Source organism: Peromyscus californicus, unplaced genomic scaffold, assembly GCF_007827085.1.
Source record: "Peromyscus californicus insignis strain IS unplaced genomic scaffold, ASM782708v3 Scaffold_20__1_contigs__length_68692818, whole genome shotgun sequence".
NCBI lineage: Eukaryota > Metazoa > Chordata > Mammalia > Rodentia > Cricetidae > Peromyscus > Peromyscus californicus.
In genome coordinates, this window is record NW_026294503.1 from 4,517,655 (window position 1) to 4,537,621 (window position 19,967).

General features: G+C 49.3%; 2 long non-coding RNA genes across 4 annotated transcripts; one reads left to right on the forward strand and one right to left on the reverse strand.

Moving 5' to 3' along the window:
* Nucleotides 1–1,294: 1,294 nt before the first annotated feature.
* Nucleotides 1,295–13,549, forward strand: LOC128116426 (uncharacterized). 3 transcript variants are annotated; one of them, XR_008220446.1, is made up of 3 exons: nucleotides 1,295–2,031; nucleotides 3,785–6,098; nucleotides 11,404–13,549. It is a non-coding gene; the product is annotated as an uncharacterized LOC128116426 (long non-coding RNA). The 3 variants fall into 3 exon arrangements; XR_008220447.1 differs by lacking the exon at nucleotides 11,404–13,549 and adding an exon at nucleotides 6,488–9,459; XR_008220448.1 differs by lacking the exon at nucleotides 11,404–13,549 and having other exon boundaries at nucleotides 3,785–4,620; nucleotides 5,591–9,459.
* On the reverse strand, nucleotides 12,843–19,265 carry LOC128116427 (uncharacterized). Its single transcript, XR_008220449.1, has 2 exons — nucleotides 19,014–19,265; nucleotides 12,843–14,408 (listed from the first exon to the last, which is right to left on the reverse strand). It is a non-coding gene; the product is annotated as an uncharacterized LOC128116427 (long non-coding RNA).
* Nucleotides 19,266–19,967: the final 702 nt, after the last annotated feature.

A 19,967-nucleotide genomic window follows, 5' to 3' on the forward strand; every position in this document is an offset into this window, starting at 1 on the left:
GCCAAGGGAGGGTGTTGCACCTGCACTGGACTTCTTAGTCAGAGAACCACTAGACTGTCACCACCTGAAGAACAGATGCGTGATGCCAGTCGGTGTCCAACAAACACCTTCTACATTTACTTGTAGAGTTGAGAGAATGAGGGCAGTGTGGTTTCTAGGAGAATCTTTTCCCTTCCAGAAAAGTGGCCACGGTGGGATTTTCTGTCACATTGGCCTAACACTTGGCCATCTGCCTCTACCAAGACACCATGCAGGTAGATCGTCTGCAAAGATGCTTACATACAGGCCATTGAGCCATCCGAAGGAATCTGTTTGAATTTAGGCTGACCCTTTGACTGGACGGTCTCAAAGAATGAGACAGAAAGATGCTGTTTCTGTTTAGACCTCAGCAGAGCTGGAGGGTAATGCCAAGCCCCTGAGTTATGTGAGATCTGAGCAAGGCTCTGGTCTGGACAGTCTGGTCGTCTCACATGGAGTCATGCTGACCCTCTGCCCAAAGCCCTGGCTCACAGAGTGGAGAAACAGTGGCTTTTGGTTTCAGCCATCACATTTTCGGATGGTTTTCTATGCAGGACCTCTCTTCACAATTCTTCCCTCCATCCCTGAGTTCCGAAAATGCCTCTTTAAATTGCTTGTCTCTCCACTGGTGAGCCTCTCAACATCTCACCCCCAGACAAGAATCCGAAATGAAGACAAATGCCTGAAATCCTGGAGTCTTCAGTCATGCATCCACATGCTCACCGGGGAGGATAGAGGAATACACCACCCGAACGCTCTGGCTGGGGAACTGTACTTTCCTGGCTTTGGGTTCTGTCCCTTCCTGGCCATTTGATCTTGGATAAATTCCTTAGCCTCAGTTCCTTATCTATGAAATGGGTTGATCCCAGCACCTACTTAAAGTAACATCTGGGTGTTGCTTTGTGGGGTGCCTGCATGTGGAAGGGATTTGACAGTCTGTAGTGATTCACTTCATGAGTTCATGTGTGAGTGTGTGTGTCAGGGTAGTGCATCTGCCTTAAGGGGGAACAAAACTTAGCCAAAGCATGATAACTTCTGCCTGTCTCAGACAGAAAGAGAATGAAATCCACACCTACAGGGTCCTCGGGGCTCACAAATGTGTGTGTGTGTGTGTGCGTGTGCGTGTGCGTGTGCGTGTGCGCGTGTGCGTGCGCGTGCGCGTGTGCGTGTGTGTGTGTGTGTGTGTGTGTGTGTGTGTGTGTGTGTGTGTGTGTGTGATTCCTCTGTGCTAAAAGGAAAAGAAGTAGACAGCATAGGAAGGAGCAGAGGAAAGATGCTAGGGGGCAAGTCTCCCTGGGTTCCAAGAAGCTGTTGCTCCTTGAATTCACGATCTGAGGAAGGTCGGGTTAAAAAGGGTTAAAAATTCATATGTGGCTTTATTAAAATCAAGCACAAGAAAGGAGTGTCTTGGTTAGCACATTTTTTGAGGAAAGAAAAAGCAGCGAAACAAGAGAAATCAGAAGCTAGCCTTCTACCATCTGCCGCGGATGGGAGCTCATTAGCGTCTTCCCGGAGGCTGATTGTAGCCGCCAGCACCGCCACCTAATGAAGGAGCCGCCACGCCCAGTGCCAACCTGAGCCTGCTCTGCGGCTCGCCTTGATGGCTCGCTGCTGATTCCTCCTTCAGACTAAAGAATCTCAAGCCAGACAGAAGCTCCTGTGAGGCACTGAGAGAGTTAGCATTTCCTAAGGCGTCTGCTCCAGGCTTTGAGAACAATGGAGACTCTGGCCCAGCTAGCCGAGAATAACACTTCAAACCCACATTTGCTGCTGGATCTGGGCCTCCTGGGCCTGCTCCCTCTACCCTAATCAAAAGCTGCATGCTGTGGAGCTTAGAAAAGCTGGGCTGTCAGATCTGAGGTGTAGGAAGAGCATAGCCTCCCTCCTACCTTGCTTCCTTTAAGGCAAGTAGGTCATGCAAGAATGTCCTCACACGGCTCCAGTCCCGTGGCTGGCTGAAGGACTTTGTGCTTTTGGATCAGAATATCACAGGGCTGGGGAAGGACCCAGGAGGTGAGTCCCAAGCAAGTTTTAGGAAATTATGATTTGTTTTCACTGTCTAATTCTTCTTTCCTGCAAGGGTAGAACCTGAGGGGCTGAGGTAGGGGTGTGTGTGTGTGTGTGTGTGTGTGTGTGTGTGTGTGTGTGTGTGTGTGTAGAGGTCAAACTTGGGTGTAATTTGTTAGAGGATGTCTACTTTTCTGGAAACAGGGTCTCTCACTGGGACCTGGGGCCTGCCAGTTTGGCTAGGGTTGGCTGCAAGCCCCAGGAGTGCTCCGCATCTTCCCAGCACTGATCCACAAATGTAGACCGGCACTCCTAGCTTTTCACACAGGCGCTGGGACTCAAACTCAGGTCTCTGTGTTTGCACAACGAGCACTTTATTGACTGGGCCATCTTGGTATACCCTGAAACTTTTAATTTTCTGGGTTCATCTTTCACGGAACTGATAACACTTAATTACTCTCAGAAGAGTCTCAGATAAGGTTGTGAAATTAACGCCAGTGAATCTGATATCAGCTAGCTACACCTTTATGGCTGCGAGGTACTCAACACCAACTTAAGTGAAGAGTAGGTTCCATCCTGACCCTTGGCCAAAGAGAGCTCCCAGATGGGCCAGCCTAGACAGCAAGGGGCCAAGAGCTCACGTGGAGGCACCAGCTCGCTGTCTCTCAGTTTGAACACTACCTCGGGCCACATAGGGAGACCTTGTCTCTACCACCAAAGTAGAAAGACATCATCACAGCTCACTTGCATAAGGACGAGGCTAGATTTATCCAGGACCAAAGGTTGCCCTGGTAACGAGCATAAAAGAGTTTCTAGGACAGGCCTGCCCTCCACAGTCCCCTGCCTGTACAGTGGCAATGGAGCCAGCTTGCCCGGCTGTGGAGACAGGAGCTTCTTGGCCTTTCTTCCCTGTGACTCTTCCCTGTGACTCACACATGAACCATGAACTCCCTGTGCTCCAGCCATGGTTCGGAGCGTTTCCATTCTATTAGTTTTTTGTATGCTCACACTGCCCTAAGTGGTGTGTGTGGTTATCATTGCTCTCACCTCACAGACAGGGGAAGGAGCTGCCCAGAGGCTAATTTGCTTGAGAGTACAGGACATCTGCATGGCGGAGCTGAGAAACCACAGGCATTGAAGTGAAGCCAGCAAATACGCAGACCCTGGAGTAGGTCAAGCTTTGTCATACTGTGACCTGGGACAATTTGCTTAGCTTCTCAGAGCCTCGGTTTCCCCATCTGTAAAATGGATCTTCAAGTTCTCAGCTACTCCTAGACATCTCCATCTTCTTCTTGCCCTGCTCTCTCCCGCTAAGTCACCCTGGTCAGCTGTCAAAGCTGCCTGTGTGCCGATGACTCCAGCATGTCTTCAGTCTCGCTCTCCTCTGAGCTCGGGGGTTTTAGTCTTTGAACATTCCCTTGCGCCTCCAGGTTAGCAAATGGAGCCAGTGCTTATCCCCCACCCCGGTCCCTCTTGCCGAGTCTCTCCAGCCTTGGTGCTGCCGCCGCCATCTGCTCGGTGCTCAGGCCAACTGACTAGAATTTAAGCCGGAGCGGAGTTTATTTTTTTATTTTTAACTTACACCAAATAAATATGATATAATGAATACTGTACAATTATAATTATATTATACATAATTAAATATCATAATGTTTGGTTGGAGCCTCCAGCTCACCCCTACACAATCCAGAAAGCCCCATCATTCTCTCTCTCTCTCTCTCTCTCTCTCTCTCTCTCTCTCTCCAACCCGCCCACTCAGAGAGTCTCTGAACAAAGAAAAGGCACCAAAAAGCCCAGTTCTGCATTCTTGGTGACTACTGCGGCTTCCTCCCCTGAAGTGGCCAGCAACTTAGTCCCTGCCGAAGCGCTCAACTATTGACCACACTTGGTCACAAACCCAGCTTGTGGTGGACACATCATCACCCCTCGTCTACAACCTATAAAACCTCCCTGCTTTAGTTTGGGGGTGGGACTTCTCTGGCCTCCATCTTTGGGACCAGAGAACCTGCCCAGGAGTTGCTTTCAATAAACCTGTTGTTATACTTTTTCAATTCAGCTTGATCTGGCTTGTTGTGTCAGTGGAGAAACTTACTATCAGGAGGCAGAAAACCTATTAAAAATATATAATTATATCATATAATATAATTAGTATGATAAATTAAATATAAAAATACATTTAAAATTTTTTCATTAAATTTATTAATTTTATTAAATTTTACAAATTTAATAAAACTAAGTTTTTATTCACTTTGCAATTAATCCCTCATTGTAGCTTGTCAGATCCGCCTCCACGATGTGCCCTCTGTGCAGGTCATCTTTGTGGTCCCCACAGCCTAGGCTGCCATCAGCTTGCAGTCCTTAGCCCGAATCACCAATGGATCTTTTTGCCTCTGCCCTCACTTCCTGGCTAATCTATCGTTCTCACCTCTGCTTAAAATCCTCCACGATGGGCTGGGGAGATGACTCATAAGATACCCGCCATGCAAGGACGGGAATCAGAGCTCAGGACCCCAGCACCCAAGTACAACTGGACGGAGTCGGAGAGGCTGCACTCCCAGTGCTCCTGTGAGGAGATGGACAGGAGAGACAAGAGAGGTAATTCCCTAAGGCTCAAGGGCCAGCAGTGGGGGACAGCTAGAGACCCACGCCAATCGTGCAAGTCGAGGCCCAACACCAGAGAGAGGTTAACCTCTTACCTCTGGTAGCGAGCACATACCCCGGTTACGGGGGAGGAATAATCACTCTTGATTCAGACTTGATATAACATTTATTCACACAGTAAGATTACAAGCAATATTTATCCCGTCTTCCAAATGGAGGCGGGAGTACCTCTCCGGGTATACAGGTCCGGACTCGCCACATCTGTTCCTCTGGATCTTGGGTCAGCCTTCCTCAGGTCAGCCATGTCTGCACTGGGGACAGGATCTCACGTCTCTGGCAGAGGAGAGTCGTCTCATGAGAGGGCCTGACGAGCTCTGTTGGTCGGGTCTGAGGCTTCATCTTTTATATCCCTTTCTGGCTAGGTTTCTAGTCCTATCCCTACTTCCACACATAGCTTATAGGTTATCACTACTCCATTTGTGGTTTTCTTACGTCATTCTATTGCTTATCACTCCTGACCAGGGCTGTTCACCCTAGGTCTTACATGTTCCTTACACCTCTATAGCTACATTGTGTGCCTGTGTTCATATATACACACCAACACACACACACACACACACACACACACACACACACACACACACACACACACACAGAGAGAGAGAGAAAGAGGGGGGGGGGCTTAAAGCAAACCTCCCTCTTCCCTGCCTCCCACCACAACTCCAGGGAAGACCCAGGCCGCTTTCTATACAGTCCTACTTGGCCTTTGACCTTCGTCTCCTCATCCAGGCTCTCCCAGCTGCCTCACCTCTTTGTCCCAGGACAGAGCATCTTATGTCTCATTCCCCGCGGGGTCTCCAGAGCCTAGAATAGGGCCCGGTACATGGAAAACCGCAGACTCTCTGCATCTGTTCTTTAGTTCAGTGACTGACTGTGCCAGCCTCGTGCCCCTTTCTCTCCCCAGACCGCCAGGCTTCGGCTTCTGTTGGCGGACCTCCTGTTCCAGCACTCTCCTCCAGCTGTGCACAGCCACGCCTTGCTGGCCTTTCAGGTGCTCACTCAGCTGTTAGTCCCCAGGGAGGCCCCCCTTCCCGACAGCGACGGCAGAAGCACCCCCGGCCCCATGCTCCTCTACGAGGCTCTAGATTCCACAGTACGACCGCACACATCTGAAGGAGGTCGGGCACACGAATGCAGGCAGTGGCCTGGTGACAGCAGCCAAGGCCATCAAGAAGAGACCAGACATGCACCGATGTGCTCTTTTCCATTTGTACATCGAAAAGCCACCCAGCAAGAAGAGCTTCTGTGCTGATTGCCCAGGTTGGATGACGCTCATGGGCAGTATGTTGATCAAAGGTAGCCGCTCTCAGAAAGAGGACACACTGCGTGAGTCTATCTATATGAAATTCAGAATAAAGCGAACCAGTCCTAGGTGTGCCCAGTGCCCTTCCCGGAGCTACTCATGGCCTAAGGTGAGACACACTGGTGTGTTGGGGGGGGGGGGGGCTTGCATTGGCAAGCGGCGCTGGGGTCAGCGCCGGCGCTGGGGGTAGAAAGAATGTCTTAGCCTTGGTAATTTTGGAAATCCATGTGCAAGGCTGTGTCAGCCAACGAAGGTTTGCGGAGCAATCTGCTTTCCACTGAGGAGGCGGCTGTGGCTTCACCCGGGAGTCAGATCTCAACATGTAATGCACGTGGAGCGTATGACCCCAGTAGTGACCACTGCACCAGCAGGTGGCTTCCTGCCCAGGCAGGGAGGGGAGGTGGTGAAGGCTGGGAAGGAAAGGGGTGATAAATCTTTTCTTTTTCTTTTCCTTTCTTTTTTTTTTCTTTTTTTTTCTTTTTTGGTTTTTCGAGACAGGGTTTCTCCATGTGGTTTTGGTGCCTGTCCTGGATCTCGCTCTGTAGACCAGGCTGGCCTCGAACTCAGAGATCTGCCTGGCTCTGCCTCCCGAGTGCAGGGATTAAAGGCGTGCACCACCACTGCTGCTGGGTGATAAATCTTTTCTTAAGCCATAAGTCCTGGTCCTCAGGGTTGCACTGGCCAAGGGCGTTCCTCCATCCAGTGGTAGGAGACGAACCTTGGGGGCCCTTTTCACTTCATCTAAGACCATGGCAAGAGCACACAAAACAGGAAGAGGCCTGTGAGGTATGTATGTATTGAATAGCCCGAAGATCAATCAAAGCTCCCGAGGCAACACACAGAAGGACAAAGGCCTTCTTCAGCCCTCGCCCGGAAGCAGCTCTGCAGCCATGTCCCATGTCATTCATCTGTCTTGTTGCAACAATGACTTTAGCTGGTTGGAAAACATGAAGATTAAAATGAACTACTCAGTGTAAAGCCAGGACTTGGTGAAACCTACAGTTATCCAAATTAGAAAAAAATGTGTAATGACAGGGCCATAGGAATGGGCTATGTTGGGGAGGGGGGGCTCTGGGGGCTGCAGACACGCACCGAGGAGCTGTTTGGGGATGCTGTTCATTAAGTCACTCGTGTGTGGTACTTACAATGTGTGCTCTCCTCAGATATCCCTCCTTCAAACTGATGGAGAAAAGAGTTGATAGAAGTTGGAAATGTCTCTTCTTGTTCTTAGCATCTAGTTTCCAGAGGAGAACCTGCAGGTGTGATTCAGGAGTGGGTGAGGACCACCGAGGAATCCTTGTGTACTGCCAGTCATTTTTTTCCCTTTCTTTTTGTTTTGTTTTGTTTGTTTTTGAGGCAGGGTTTCTCTGTGTAACAGCCCTGGCTGCCCTGGAACTCACACTATAGACCAGGCTGGCCTTGAACCCACAGAGACCTGCCTGCCTCTGCCTCCTGAGTGCTGAGATTAAAGGTGTGCACCACCACTGCCTGGCTCTTTTGTTTGTTTAGTTGGTTAGCTAAAAAAATGATGGGTTCTGCAAGCATTTCCTCAACCCAAAGATAGCCAAGTAAAGGAGATGAGAGAAGGTGAAAGTATGAAAAAATGGAAACTTGGATTTCAGTTTGTATTTGAAATGCTAAGTATGTGCACACCTGGAGGAAACACCATCCTTGGAAGATGTCCCTGAGTGTCAAGAGTTAACACACAAGATGGGTTTCTGTGGGCATGACAGGGCTTCAGGATAAACTTCAGAGAATCTGCAGCTCCATCTGGGCTGCTAAGAGACATCTCCTGGCATCATCCTGGCAGATCACCTCACCACCAGCAGAGGTTGAAGGACTAGAAGCTAAGAGATCAAATCTTAACAGACAGGAGATGGTTGGAGCAGTGATGCTGACCATGAACTGCCAACCGAGGTGAAGTGTGAGTGGTCTTCTGTCAGGTGAATGATGCCAGCGGCTTTCTCCAGGCTACCCTGGGTCCAAGAGCAAGCAGGTTTGTTCCTCAGCCATGTGATGGGCTAACAAGGCAGAGTTACGGATGCCCGATGGCTGGAGAAGGAAGTGGATGCCCGGATGGCTGGAAAAGGAAGCGGTGTCTGAGGCTAAGGAGGAGCTTTGGGTAGAAAGAAAGGAAACAGAGATAAGAGGTCATGAGAGACCCCACTGTGGTGCTTCCCGTCCCCCCTCAGCTTCATGGAGTCCCCTGGGGGCCTGAGGTCATGTGGTGCTCAGGGCTCCAAAAAGCTCTGATGGAGTGTCTGCTGGGTGGGCTGGGCCTCTCAGGAGCCCTTAAAGGATGGTCAAGGACCTGAGCCACTTGGCTAGGCAGGAAGTATAGGAGGGACAAGGAGGAGAATAAAGCTGGGTAGTGGAAGGCTGAGTCGGAGAGACACTGCCAGCAGCTATGATGAGAAACAGCATGTGAAGATGCCGGTAAGCCACGAGCCATGTGGCAAGGTATAGATTAATGGAAATGGATTAATTTAAGCTGTAAGAACAGTTAGCAAGAAGCCTGCCACGGCCATACAGTTTGTAAGCAATATAAGTCTCTGTGTTTACTTGGTCGGGTCTGAGCGGCTGTGGGACTGGCGGGTGAGAGAGATTTGTCCTGACTATGGGCCAGGCAGGAAAACTCAAGCTACACCAGGACTCTATCAGTCCTCAAGGCTTACTTCTAGCAACAATCCCTGATTCAATGACCCATCCGGACATGATCAGTCATCAGCTATTTCCTTTGTTGCTGTCCTTTTAATTTGTATTGAATTCCTGCCATTTTCTGCCAAAAGAAATCTATTAAACACAAAAGCCGTTCTGCCGATATCTCCAGCCCCAGTCCAGCCCCGGTGATCTTCCAGCACTGTTGGAAGTTCCAGCACTGTTTCTGCTACCTCATTAAAGTCCTCCTGCTCGGCAGAAGTGACCAGCCACAGAGCACACACCTGAGGGGAGCAAGCCCCTGTCTCTTCCATAAAAAGACAGAAAGTAATTACTTGTGCTAGATTATACTATCTAGAGATTTCATTTCTCTGTAGTGAAGAGAAAGGAGACTTTTGCATTAGAAGCAGTTGAGACAGTGAGGCGGCACATGTCGACAGGTCCAGTTTCTCAGGAGGGTGGCAGAGGAGGGCTGCCCGAGCCCGGGAGTCTTATCCAGGATGAAGAAAGCAGCGTGACCCTCTGCCAGAGTGTATTAACTACTGAGGAAAAGATTGGCAATAAGCCAGACAGAAATTGTTACTGTGTGGTGCAAAGGTCTACCTTTTTGGGCTGAGAACAGAACCCACCTCCTGATGCCTGCGCCTGGGTGGAGGAGAACAAGTACTAGGACACAGTTGTTGCTACACCATCCACAGGCAGAAGAGAGATTCTGGATTCAGCAGGGACAGCTCTCCAGACTGGCACCTCAGATCCATGATGGTGAGCTCAGGTTGGGCCATTTCTAGTCACTGCAGAGGCAGGAAGCTGTGAGCAAGACTTCCTGTGGGGCTCTTCTCTCCTCTTTCACATCTTTTTTTTTTTTTTTTTTTTTAGTTTTTCGAGACAGGGTTTCTCTGTGTAGCTTTGCGCCTTTCCTGGAACTCGCTTTGGAGACCAGGCTGGCCTCGAACTCACAGAGATCCGCCTGCCTCTGCCTCCCAAGTGCTGGGATTAAAGGCGTGCGCCACCACTGCCCGGCCTCTTTCACATCTTAAGCAAGCAGAGGAAACTCCATTTTAAGGCTTGGTTACCCAGGCAGATGGAGAACGGGCCCTGACAGGCCTCTACTGCTGTGGCTAAAACAAGCATTGAGATGTTGGAAACATGCAAAGCTTTTGCTGAAACCAAGTGGTTGACAGGCTGGGCCACCAGATTTCTTCCCTTGTCAGTGAAAGGGAGGGACTTTTCTGTGGTCCCACAGCACCGGTGATGGGAAAGTCCAGAGAAAACAGATCTCTCAAGCTCATGTAGATCTCATAGACTGCCACAGACTCCAGGGCCTATTTAAACCTTCTCTCTGGTTTAAAACAAAAAAGACCCGCCTAGGACCTTTACGTACAGAAGACTTGCTGGTGGCTGAAGGATCAGAGATAGCTCCAGTCCCTGGGGTCGCAGCATCATGAAGACGTGGCCTGAGGCTCAGAGGAGCTTGGAAGTGCTCGAGAGACCCCTGCTCTCCACCCACGAAGAGCTTGTGGCCATCCACTCAAGCCTGTGGATGTACACTCTATGCCTCGAGGTGCCAAGGGCTGGAGGTGGGCATGGCTGGGACTGCAGTAGACTGCCCTTCTTCCAGCAGAGGAACCCTGGCAATTTCTCTTCTAACCGTGGGAATGCTTTCCTTACGCTTCTCTGTGTACAAATAGGCTCATACTGCTTTTAGATGGGAGGAAAGCTATTATGATTAATTATTATCTACGATTAATTATTACGACCTAATATTACCTATTAGAGTTTGGTTTTGAATGCATATACATGAAAGATAAAACTGTGGAAAGGGCCAGTGAGATGGCTCAGTGAGTCAAGAAAGGCTCAAGCCTGGTGGTCAGTTCAGACCCTAAAACCCATGTGAAGGTGGACGAAGAGAACAGACTCCGCAAAGCTGTCCTCTGAACACACACACACACACACACACACACACACACACACACACACACACACACACACCATGCAAATAAGTGAATTTTAAATACTTAAATAGTTCATTTTGTTTATTATTGTATATGGGTGTATGTGTGTGGGCACAGAGGTGACCGTCAGAGGACACCTTCGGGGAGTTGGTTCTCTCCTCCACTATGTGGGTCATAGTTGCCAGGTGTGGCCGCAGTTACCCTCACTTCCTGAGCCATCTCCCTGGCCCTAAAAATGGAAATACCAGGAGTGACAATTAGTGTTCATTTTCAACCTGAGGAACTCTAGTGCCGTTTGAGGTCCTGGGCTTGCCTCCGTGGGATTGTCTTCATTGATCCGTTCCCTGATTGTGGATGTGATGTGTCCACCTGCCACAGGGTCCTGCGCTCTCCCACCACGGTCCATTGTACTTTGAACTAGGAGCTAAAACAAGCCCTTTAAGTTTTCGTTGACGGGTTCTTCGGCTCTTGCTCGGCTTCCTTACCCTCCTTAGGACATCAGTAAATGTTTAGGTGTTCTCTGACCCACTGTTAATTTTGTTCTCACCACAAACCACCATTTGTGGCTTTGTGTTTCTCTTTTCCACACAATAGTTCTTCATTTAATCCTGTTCTCATTGTATTTCACCTTGTTCTTTTCTCATAATTTTCTTCTCCTTCATAAAGGCCACATCTTCTTCTATTCTGATAAAGGTATAAAAAATTTTTTTCTAGAATTCTTTTCTGATTTCTAAAATATGTCATTTTTAGAAATATGCTTTTCCACTGGGCTTCTAGATGACATTTGCCTCCTTTCCTCTGCAGGATTCCAGAACTTCTCATGTCAGAGAAGAAAATGTGTTCTGACCTCATGGTTACCAGAGGACACAGTGTGTGTGACTTTCTCTTGATTCTCCCACTTGGATGTTGGTGGATCCCTTCCTGGAATATAACTGAATACCGGGCTTAATGCAGGCAGGACTAGTGTCTACAAAGCATGTACTCCTCTACTGGGCTATGAAAGTTTGAGGAAGATATTTGACTCTCTAAATCATTGGTTCTCAAGCTTCCTGAGGCTGCAACCCTTTAATACAGTTCCTCACGTTGTGGTGACCCCAACCACAAAATTATTTTCATTGCTATTTCATAACTGTTATTTTGATGCTGTTATGAATTGCAATGTAAATATCTGTGTTTTCCAATGGTCTTAGGTGACCCCTGTAAGATGTAAACATACAGACCCAAGCAACAAAGGAGGGATTCCCAGGTTTTTGGTTGACCCAGATCTTGATCCTAAGTCAGAGGTCAAGATCTGGAAAGCAAACATCTAGCTTCTTTCATTGGTGTTGCAAGCCTGCCCTGCTGAAGATGAGGATGCCCCCAAGCCCGCCCTGCTGGAGATGAGGATGCCCCCAAGCCCGCCCTGCTGGATATGAGGATGCCTGCTCAGTCCAAGTTTCAGTTCCCTCTTGGCCTTACATATTTAAAATGACTCTACATTTCTTCCAAATTTGGACAGTAGATTTTCCAGTTGTTATGAATTATTTTATACATCTTAAATAGGTATTTTAACAGAGTTGGCAAAGGATATCTTACGTCTTCATAGCAGATTCCATCCAAAATAAGACTCTTTGAATTCTTACATCTTCATTGGTTCATCCAACCAGTATTTACTGAATCCAAGTCATGTGCTAGGCTCTGTGAAGTACTGACAACCAAAGCCCGCCTCCTCCTCATGAAGCCAATGTTAATAGTTCAGTGGGTGTTTCAAGACATTGTGAGGGAATGCTTCAAGATCACGTGCCAGGAACTCCTTGTCTGCCCTTTACTCTGGGCCATGAGCTAGAGGTTGGGAGAAAATGCTGGAACGATAGTTTGAGGTTTGGTATTGAATGTTCTCGACTGACACGGTGGAGTGTAGACTTGGACGTGTATGGGGTGTTGAGGAAGGAAAGGGACTGTGCTTTGGGACATTCTGCTGGATGAGGGAGCACTGAAGGAGAGCGCAGACATGGGAAGAGCAGCAGGGGTGCACAGAGCACTCGAGTGTGAGCAGCAGAAACAGATGAACAAGGCATGGGAAGGTCTGACAATCAGGGACACAGGAGATGACGCCGCACTTCAGGTTCCTCAGCAGATAAGGAACAAGAGATCATGAAGACACTCACTGTTGGTTATGAGAAAATATCTGACATGGGGCCAGACATGGTGGCATGTAGCGTGAATTCTGATTGGTCTTAATAATAAAAATCCGGAGTCAGATATCGGGGTAAATGCTGAAAGATCAGAGAACGAAAGGAGCAGCCACAGTCACCTCTTACCTCCATGACTCCTCAGAATGAAAAGGGGCCCAGCTCCTGTCTATACAGACCTCCAGACCTCTATGGTTAACTAATGGCTAGCTCCGTCCTCTGATCTTCAGGCAAGCTTTATTTGTTAAAGCACAAACAAAATATCACCACAGTAGCACCCACTTTTAATCCCAGCACTTGGGAGGCAGAAGCAGGCAGTCAGTTCTAGGCCAGCCTGGTCTATATAGTGAGCCCTTGTTTCAAAAACCAACCAACTAACCTGATACAAGCTACTTAAATGGAGGAGAAATTATTTATGGGCTCCTGAGCATCTTTATTTCAAGGTAAACAGGAAGCAGAGAAAGGGGATACAGGAGAGGCCTGGACAAGTTGGAGTCTTAGAGTGGTTTGGATGAGCAATGTCCCCCTCAGGCTGAGGTGTTCGAGCAGTGGGTCCCCAGGTGAGCACTGTTTGGAGATCAGTGCAGCCTTGCTGCCGGAAGTACGTTGCTGGCTCTGAGAGTGTAGAGCTTTGCCCCTTTGAGTGGGTTGTCTCTGCTTCTCACACTCAGTTTCTCACTTCTCACTTTCTCAGCTTCCTGCTCCTGCCACTGTGCCTGCTGGCCACTCGGCTCTCCCTCTGGAACCAGAAACCACAATAAACCTTCTTCCATAAGTCATGTTTGGTCATGATGTTTTCTCGTAGCAACAGCAAACTCATTAATACAAAACTCAAGGACACACCCTAGTGACCTACTTCCTCTAGCCTCAACTCACGCTTCACCTCCTCCCAGACATGTCGTTTAATGGCTCCATCGAGAAATTAATCCATTGATTAGACCAGAAACCTCAGCATCCAGTCAAAAGTCCATCAGCTGGCAGCAAGCCCCCGTGGCTGAGGCTCTGGAGGATGTCTCACACTCCAACCGTAATGCTAGCTTTTACTCCGCATTCAAAGTCCAGTCTTGTGCACAGTGTTGAGAGAGTCCATGGAGAGAACTAGCAAAGCCTTGAAGATGCCAGGGTGGAATCTCTAACTGTAATGTGACCTCATCACTTTGTGTAAGCTTTAGGGTCAAAGTGATTGTCCAAAAAGTGACGAAAAGCAAGTTGGGGAGGGAAGGGTTTATTTGGTTTACACTTCCACATTGTAGTCCATCCTTGAAGGACGTCAGGACAGGAACTCACACAGGGCAGAAACCTGGAGGCAGGAGCTGATGCAGAGGCCATGGAGAGGTGCTGCTTACTGGCTTGCTCATCATGGCTTGCTCAGCTGCTTTCTTATAGAACCCAGGACCACCAGCCCAGGGTGGCACCACCCACATGGGCTGGGCCCTCCCCATCAATCACTAATTAAGAAAATGTCCTGCAGCTTGATCTTATGGAGTCCTTTTCTTAATTGAGGTTTGCTCCTTTCAGATGACTCTAGCTTATGTCAAGCTGACACAAAACTAGCCAGGACAGTGGCTTTCTTCATCCATGTGAAGCCAGCAAGGCAGAAAGGCAGGAAGTGCTTTGCCCAAAGCACCAAGGTTGCCACTGTGGGGAAAGAATGCTGTTTAGAAAGCTGACGAGTCTTTTTTAAAAACGGCCATGGATTTGAAGGGGATTGATACTCAACATCCACAGTAGGTGGACTCCTAGGAAAATGTCCTCTGCTTTTCCAATTCCTGTGGGCCTGATGGAAAGAAGCTACAGATGAGTGCCAATTAATTTCTATTTGAAGAGTCAACTTTTGTTTTTCAGGGAGAGAGCAGGGAAGGAAGGATGTGGGTAATTAAAAATCTACAGATAACGCAAACACCGGATTGAACCAGATATTGTGATTCCTCCTCCACCACTTTTTTTTTTTTTTTAAAGTAGAGGTGCCAAATAGTACAGCCCCACCTGCCTGTGGGGTCTGGATCTCACATGGTAGAATTTTTTTAGAAGGCAGTGGGAAGAAAAAGAGCAAAGGCAGGACTTAGAGGCCTTTCTGCTTGAAAGGCAGCCGCTCCTGCTTGGTTTCATTGGGAGGAAGTTCAGGATCGGACGCTTTTTGAAAAGCCAGCTCTGTGCTTAGCATCAACAACTCCTCAGTGGAGACCCCGGTGGTGGCTTCGCAGTGGCTGAAGGCAGAGTGGGGACAAGAGAGGGACAGGACACTGGTCCTCAGGCACGGGGTTTCTCATCCACCTGGTGCCTCAAGCATCTCTTATGTAACCCTCTAATGAGATGCAGACCCAACCAACGGCCCCTTGCTGCCATTTTAAATTCCATGAAACCAACACTTCCCGGTGACGGTGATGCTGGTTTGTGGCTCCCACATTACCTTGCCCAATCAGTCACTGCTTCTGAGAACTGTATTCAGCCTGGGGCCAGGCTCACACGCTGCTCTGGAAGCACCTGTGTCTCTAACCACTGCACCATTGTCCCTGTCATGAGTCTCCAGCTCTCTGCTTTCTTCCCCTGATAAAAAAAATGTACTTTCCAACTCAAAACGACAGCTCCTTCCTGTGCCGACACTTCGTTACCATGTCTTTCTGACACCATGTTGTACTTTCCTGCAGTTTATATCCCCTATGACTTAGTGTTCTCTGAAATGTCCTGTGCCGACACTTCGTTACCATGTCTTTCTGACACCATGTTGTACTTTCCTGCAGTTTATATCCCCTATGACTTAGTGTTCTCTGAAATGTGGGTCATGACCCATTCATGAGCTTTGAAATCACTTTAGTGGGTCATGACCTGAATTTTTAAAAATGAAACGGAATAGCAGAGAACACCTTGGGATGCACTGCACACACATCCTAAAAGACACGAAGAGTGAGCATATGTCTTAATTTATGGTCAAAAGGCTTGCAAGTCACTGGCATGTAGTAATGATGTTTTCAGCATTTATAGAACAGAAAACCTTGATCCACCTAGTTTAAGTGACAAAGAATTTGTTAACTTATATGACAAGAAGTCCGAGGACGGGGCAGTTCTATTTAGCTTTGGTCTGTCAGCCACTTGGCAGCTTCAAGGATCTAGATTTTCCATCCTTTCATTTGCTGACTGCTAGAGTGCCCTACATCACAACAACATTCAGAGGCAGAAGAAAATGAACCTGAGATCAATTCTTTGATCTCTTTTTACCAACTCTACCCACCCCGGCTCCACCCACCCCGGCTCTACCCACCCCGGCTCTACCCACCCCGGCTCCACCCACCCCGGCTCCACCCACCCCAGCTCCACCCACCCTAGCTCTACCCAACCCCGCTCTACCTACCCCAGCTCTACCCACCCCAGCTCTCTTTCCACGACTCTTCAAAATAGACGACAGAAATAAAATGGCTCTCGCCAGAAGTAGCAAGAAAAACCAAATTAGGAGATGAAGAGAAAGGTGCCTCCCACAAACACTTGTCTGGTTTTATTGGTCAGGCAAAAGGGGGGGCACTGGTGAATTGGAAGTAGGTGATCCAAAGCATGTGTGGGCCACGCACAGAAGGACCGCCCGGCTCGGGACCCTCTCTCTACACTCTGCAATGCTTTCTGCGTATCCACACTAGCCATGTGCCTCGGTTTCCAGTGATCGAGTTAAACCAATCTCTTTGCCCCCAAGTATAGATATTTATGGGGTGCAGAGATAAAATATCCAGTTCCAGATACAGGAAGCCTGGACCGAACTCGGAATATGCCCTTGGTCATCCCCCTGGGCTGGGATTTCTTCCTTTTCTAGGTGCTATGGAATGTGAAGAGCCAGAGGGCCGCCGATGGACACAGGCATGCTATTTCAGTAATAAAATGCATTTTCGTCACAATGCAGATGGCAGCTCAGAGCTCCGCAGATGGGACTGGGGTTCTGGAGAGGAGAGGCAAGCAGGAGCGGCGGGCGTGGAGAGACCTGACGTCATCCCAGATAGGGCTTTCTCTGGAACGGTGGCAAGATTACTGCTGAATCATCCCCGGGGCCAATTTTCAGCATGTCAGTTGGACAAAGGTCCCTGTAATTAAGCCCTTGTTGCACCACTTGCCACGGCACCGTTGTGCTTATGTTGCCATTTGAGGCCAGACAAGAAAACATGAATACATAAAATTACCGTATCTGCTAGAGCCGCGGTGGAGAGTGGAAGCCACCGCTGTTGGGAAGCCAGTGCTACTGCTGGTCCTCTCCCAACAGCACAAATGTACAGACTTGTGTGGTCGCCTGCACACACACACACACACACACACACACACACACACACACACCACACCACACCTCGACCAGAGAACACATGCTCTGGACTTTGAACTAAAGCAAATCTTCATTCCTGAGTTAATTGGGATCTGTTTGCTCTGGCTACAAACACAAGACTCTCTTGCCTGCCCAGCCGAGGAACCCATGTGGGAGAGCCTCCCGAATTTTCAAAAGGCAGCCTTTCCCTCCCTCTGGAGAAGTGCAAACCTGCCAGGCTGCTCCCAGTCTTGGGCAGGCAGCAGATATGGAGGTGTCTGGCTTCCTTTCTGGGTAACTCATCACCTTTATCAGCCTGCAGGGGATCAGTGGTCTCAGGCAGCCCCAGCTGCGCTGGATCTTACCCTAGGTCCAGCTATAGCAAGGCCCCTGTCAACAGGTTCCCTGGGCAGCTATGACAGCCATTGTGGGAGGCATCCAAAGAGGAAGATGAAGTCACAAGAGCGCCACCATCACTTAAAGAGACTTCCCCCTTCACATCACACTCCCCATCAGTCTTTAGGATATTTTCATTGCCTTTACTGGAGTGGAGCTGGGGGTAGGGGAGGTGAGGTGAGGGGGGTAGGGGTGAGTAGAACAGAGCCATTTAATAAATGGCTTGGAGGACTTGGACAAGGAAGTGTCCTTACATAGCACTGGCAGGGTTCTTTCTTTCTATGGCACAACCAGTAACTGGTAAGAGCCAATGCGTATGAAGTGTTTGCCGTGTGCCCGGCACCAGCTGAGAGCTTCCATGTGTGTAGACCCCACTCTGAGATGTGGATGCGTCTATTGCGATTTACAGATGAAGAAATAAACCTTGGGGCCAGCGCAGTGGCTCCGTGAGTAAGGACGGCTCTGTGGGGCTTGACAACCTGGGTTTGATCCCCGGGACTTACATGGTGGAAAGAAAGCACTGACTTCCCCAAGGTGTCCTCGACTGCTATACACACTGACAGACAGACAGACAGACAGACAGACAGACACACACACACACACACACACACACACACACACACACACACACGTACACACTGACAGACACAGACACAGACACACACACACAGAGAGAAAGAGAGAGAGAGAGAGAGAGAGAGAGAGAGAGAGAGAGAGAGAGAGAGAGAGAGAGAGAGAGAAACTAACAAATGTATTTTTTTCTTAAGAAAGTAAGCCTTGAGGAAAGAGGAGCCGTCTGCTGTTTGGAGTTACCCTGTTCCTAAAACTGGCTCATCCCCATTCCTGAGGACTCAGCTCCAGCTGTGCCACAGCCTGGATCTCCAACGTCCCCCCCCGGGGTGGGGGGGGGCATTTAGTGTGCTAAAGGCTCGGAGCCGCAGGGGCTCTTCGGAAGGGGTGGAGCTGAGAGAGACAGGGCCGAGTTGGAGGCCCTTCGGTCATTGCATGTTACAGGACCCAAGACTTCCTTCCTCTCGTTTTGCTCTCTAGGCATGAGGTGAGCACTTGTCTCCCACATTCCCGGCACCCTGCACTGTCACTGTAGGCCTGAAGCCATGGGTCCAATGTGTCTCAGGCTGCAATCCCAATAAACCTCTTCTCTGTAGATGAATGTCTCAGGTGTGTCTTTCTAGTGACAGAAAGCTGACCAACCTATGTCCCCAGTGAAGCTCTCCCTACCCACCCATCTAAACAGCCCACTCTGCCTCCAGCCCTCCAGAACACCCACCCCTGCCCCTCAATTGGGCATTTTCTACGCAGAAAGTCTCAGGGTCTAGGTTTCTTTGGTTTCTTGTTTACTTTTAGCCTCTGCTTTTCAGAGACTTAGCTGTGTGAGGACAGGACGCTGGCTGGTCTTCCGTGTGCCCTGTGCACCCTATGCATGCATCAAGAGTGAACGCAGCTGACGACCTGTGGACATGAGCATGTCTCATGCAGAAACCTAGTGCTTAGACCTTGGTCCACCCTCCCACTAATGCATCCAGTCATCAAACCCTTATTAAATTACCAACCAGTGCCAGGCATCGAGGGAGGTCCTGGAGAACGGAATGAACAAGACAGCCTCTACCCTGGAGAACCCCACCTCTGAGAAGGAAAGGATGAAGCGGAATTGGTGTGAGAACCACAGATGAAGGCATACCACGGGCACCTCTCAGGGCAGAGCACAGAGTGTCACGTGACACGGCAGCAGGAAGCAGCAGCAGGAAGCACAACTGCCTCGCCAGCACAGGAATACCTCTGCAGATCAGGGGACTTGGGCTGGAGCTGGAGGGAGGGAGGGAGGGAGGGAGGTGTGCGGAGATGAGTGAGGCAGGGAGGGTGCGGGATTCTGCAGCACACCTGTCCCACCCTACCCAGCTGAGTCAGGAAGCTAATGGAAATGCTGTGGAGGGGACTTGTAACACGAATCTTAAAAGGTCTTTTAATAAAAAACCCGGAGCCAGATATTGGGGTGGAAGCTGCAAGATCAGAGAAGCAGAGCAGCCAGCCACATTCTTACCTCTACGAAATCCTCAGTCTAAAGAGAGTGAGTTCCTGTCTCCTCACGCCTTATACACCTTTCTCTGCCCAGACATCACTTCCTGGGATTAAAGGCATGTGTGCTTCCCAGTACTGGGATTAAAGGTGTGTGCCACCCCTGCCTGGCTCTGTTTCCAGTGTGGCCTTGAACCCACAGAGGTCCAGATGGCTCTCTGCCTCCCAAGTGATAGGATTAAGGGTGTGTGTCACCACTGCCTGGCCTCTATGTCTAATGTAGTGGCTGGCTCTGTCCTCTGATCCCCAGGTAAATTTATTAGGGTACACAATATGTCACCACAGGTACTCCAGCCTGAGGGTGGCCGGGGCACAGAATGTGTCTGTGTGGTGGATCAGGTACCTGCCAACTCTTAGAGTGCCGTAACTGGAGTGTTTGTCTCATGAAGATGTCAACAGATTGTACGTGTGTGTGTGTGTGTGTGTGTGTG